This window comes from Aplysia californica, unplaced genomic scaffold (genome assembly GCF_000002075.1).
Source record: "Aplysia californica isolate F4 #8 unplaced genomic scaffold, AplCal3.0 scaffold00084, whole genome shotgun sequence".
NCBI classification, from domain to species: Eukaryota; Metazoa; Mollusca; class Gastropoda; order Aplysiida; family Aplysiidae; genus Aplysia; species Aplysia californica.
In genome coordinates this window covers 416,582-419,894 of record NW_004797354.1, presented here as the reverse complement: position 1 = coordinate 419,894, position 3,313 = coordinate 416,582, and positions in this window count along the sequence as shown.

Below are 3,313 nucleotides of genomic sequence, written 5' to 3'. Positions count from 1 at the left end.
TCTCTCTCTCTCTCTCTCTCTCTCTCTCTCTCTCTGTCTCTCTCTCTCTCTCTGCTGCTGCTGCTGCTGCTAGAGTGCAGCTGTGTTTTGTGGTGATCTGTGATTTTCTTGGTTCTTTCTAAATCCCCGACAGATATTGTGGCGTTATTGTGTGTAACAGTGAGTCTTGGGTTGTGAAGAGTGTTTGTTTGCAACTGGTGTGTTTGTCCGGTCTGTGAACAACGAGTGTTTGTCGAATTTCCCTTCTGCTATCTGTGAAGTGAAGAGCGAAACAATGCGACATTTTTATCTTGTGAGAAGCCCACTTGGCAGTACAGTTTGTTCCGAAAGCATGGAAAATCACGAGTCAAGGGATATAAGCTTGGATATCCTAGAGGAGCTCAAAGCCTTTCGAAAATACAGTGAGAACAACTGTTCTGAAATTAAAAATGAGATTAAGAACTTTAGAGCAAAGTTGGAGCGCTTTGAGATAGAAATAGTTTCAATAAAAAATTCAGTTTGTGAAATTAAGGAACAGCAGTACGTGCAATGTCGTGAAATAGAAAAAGTTGATTCGAAATGTGCTGCACTGCTGGAGAACGTTGGTAGATTGGAAGGGGAGATGAAAAGGCAGAAAGGTACAGTATGAGGGAAAATTTAATGTTCTATGGTGTGCCGGAGGATTTGAGGGAGGAGCCTCACACAGCAAGAACAAAGGTAGTAGAAATACTTGGAAAATGACGGAGAAAAGCTCGGGAGATTGGGATTTCGCACGGGTGCATAGAGTGGGGCCCAAGAGGCAGAAGGACCGCGTCAGGCTTATTATTGCGAGATTTCAATATTCGGAGGACACATTCCTTGTTTTGGGGGCCAGAGAGGAACTAAAGGAGCAGGGGGTGAGTGTCGCCGGTGATCTTACACCGCGGCAGAGAGAAGAGCTTAGAGACCTGAGAGCAAAGGGAAAACGTGGGGTTTTTTTTTTAATGGAAGACTTCACGTGGAAGACGTCACCCATGGACAAACCCAACACGACCCCAGCCCCGTGAACAACGACAACAGCAGAGGGTCACCCGCAGTCAGTCGGAGAGCGGTGGTGAGGCAACGAGGGGCAGGGACGGTGGTGAGGCCACAAGGAGACAGGGTCAGTCTTCGGCTTCGACAATAGTAAGGGAATAGGAACACAGCGGCCCAGACTTGCGACAACAATAGACTATAGTAACACCTAAGCAATGTTTTTTAAAATTATGTGTTGGAATGTTCATGGCATATCGCTAAAATTGATTAATCATGATTTTGTCCACTTTTGTTCGTCGTACGACGTTTTTGCTTGCTCTGAGGTTTACTCATGTAGCGAAGAAAAATTGCTCCTCGCCTTTCCCCAGTACAATATTTACTCTGCAAAACATGAGCACGGGTTAGGTGGGGGTGTTGCTGTTTTTGTTCGTCGGTCGTTAGGTACCCAAGTGACAAAGCTAAACATTTGTATGCAAGAATGTGTTTGTTTACAGTTGCAGGTGACCTGTTTACAAACAAATCGTAAAGTTGTGCTTCCCCTACCTCCAGCATGAATTTTCGCCTGTATATAACAATGAAAAGGTTAAAGGTATACAGTCTCTTGTGAAGACATATCATGGTATTAGTGATAAACTAAGAGACGTTGAGTGGATCATCGGAGGGGATATGAATGCTAGGACAGGACGTCTTGAAACTTGATGATAACTTTGTTGAAAATAATGTACATGAACTTTTGTCTGGTTTTGAAGAAACGGATGATGTTTTAGAAGAAATTTGTACCCAAAGAAAGTCACGGGACGCTTCCTTTACAATTAGTTATGGAAAGCAGTTAGTTAGTTTCTGTAAAAAAAAGTTCATTGTACATTGCGAATGGCAGGACACCGGGAGATGAGGAAGGGAATGTCACTTGCATTGCAAATAAGGGAAAAACAATTGTTGATTATTAATATTAATGTTATTGTGAGCAAGGGAATGTTTGAGAAGATCTTTAATTTTTCTGTCATGCCAAGGCCAGCTTCAGATCATTTCCCACTGTCAGTGTTGTTTAAAATTTACATTGAACATGATGACACTAGTGAAAATGTTGAATGTGAGACTGAACTTAGCCGGTTGTTGCGGCTCACGTGGAAAGAAACAACGAGAAGCACTTATGTTGAAAAGCTTGAATCATTATTAAATGAAGAACATGATAATATGTTTTTGTCACATTTAAGTCTCAATGTATTCGACTCTGCCTGTAATGTTCTGCAACAATGCATTAAAATATCTGCAGGAGACATGCAAACCAGCAAGCAAAAGAAAGGAAAGCATAGTAAGCATCATCAACCATTGTGGTGGGATAACGAATGTGAAAGGCTAAAGAGAATCAAATATCTTCACCTCCACGATTTCCACAGAACAAACAGCTCAAAGGATCTGGATAAATTCCTTAAAGCAAAGAAAGACTTTAAGGTGATGTGTGCTTTAAAAACGAAAATCTGTGATGCCCAGACAGTAGAAAGTTTAAAACAAGATCTTGCTGATAAACGATCAAAATTATTTTGGCAAAAGGTTAATAAAATGATGCGTACTTATAACACATTTAATGCGCCTAAGGCCACACCAGAGCAATTTTATTGTCACTTTAAAGACTTACTAAATCCCAGAAATAATGAATCATCAGAGGATTCATTACAGACACAAGTTAATCCTGAAGTAGTTTCAACAAATGAGGATTTAGACACAAATGTATACCTGTATGATAATGAAATCACAAGTTCTGAAGTTCAAAGAGTTCTGAGAAAACTGAAGAAAGGAAAGGATAGCAGATGTGACGGGACTGGTCCTGAATTCTATTCTAATGCATGTCATTCCTTGATAATATACCTGTGTTTGTTGTTTAATGCCATTTTTTAAACACAGGGAAGTACCCAAAAATGTGGTGTCAAGCACTAATACATCCTCTCCTCATGAAAGGAAATCCTTCGGATGCAAACAACTACAGGGGCATTGCACTTCTAAATATTATATCCAAGATAATGTCTAGTGTATTGCATTCACGACTAGCGGAATGGGCCGAGCAGACTAATGTAGTTCCAGAATCGCAAGCAGGGTTTCGTAAAGGTTATAGCACTATCGATCATATCGTCTCGCTTCAATCAATAGTCCAAAAGTACCTTTCAAAGAAACGTGGGCGCTTCTATGTACTTTTTGTTGATTTTTCTAAAGCCTTTGACTGCGTCCTCCATGAAAAACTGTGGGCAGTCTTGAGGAAAAGAGGCCTGAGAGGGAAAATGTTAACATTACTACAGCGTATGTACTCGGAAGTTATTTGTTCTGT